This window comes from Eimeria mitis, genomic scaffold (genome assembly GCF_000499745.2).
Source record: "Eimeria mitis Houghton genomic scaffold, Emh_scaff402, whole genome shotgun sequence".
Classification (NCBI taxonomy): domain Eukaryota; phylum Apicomplexa; class Conoidasida; order Eucoccidiorida; family Eimeriidae; genus Eimeria; species Eimeria mitis.
The window spans coordinates 19373-19697 of record NW_013572354.1 but is presented as its reverse complement, the minus strand read 5'-3'; the positions used below and the strand labels follow the sequence as shown (position 1 = coordinate 19697).

The 325-nt window shown below is 33.2% G+C and overlaps 1 protein-coding gene across 1 annotated transcript in view; it reads left to right on the top strand.

Annotated features, from left to right (window-relative positions):
- The window catches only part of EMH_0011140 (C2 domain-containing protein, putative), a gene marked incomplete at both ends in the record, with an annotated part of 2486 nt that overhangs the window by 307 nt on the left and 1854 nt on the right, over positions 1–325 (top strand). The window lies entirely within an intron of this gene.

Here is a 325-nt window from a genome sequence, read left to right as displayed (position 1 = left end):
AGAAGGAAACATAGCACCAAACAAACAAGCAGCTGCAGCAAAAGTATGTGTTTATATTTATATTAAATAAATATAAATATTAATTAAAAATATATATATATATTTATTTATTTTTTTATTTGTATATCTGTTAATAAATAAACACATTCCATAGGGTTTAGAATTTACGGTGCAGGTTTCACGTTTCAGAGTTTCAGGGTTTAGGGTTTAGGGTTTAGGGTTTAGGGTTTATGGTTTCACGCTCTCAGGGTTTAGAGTTTAGGGTTTAGGGTTTAGGGTTTAGGGTTTCACGCTCTCACGGCTCACGGTTCAGGGTTCAGGGTTT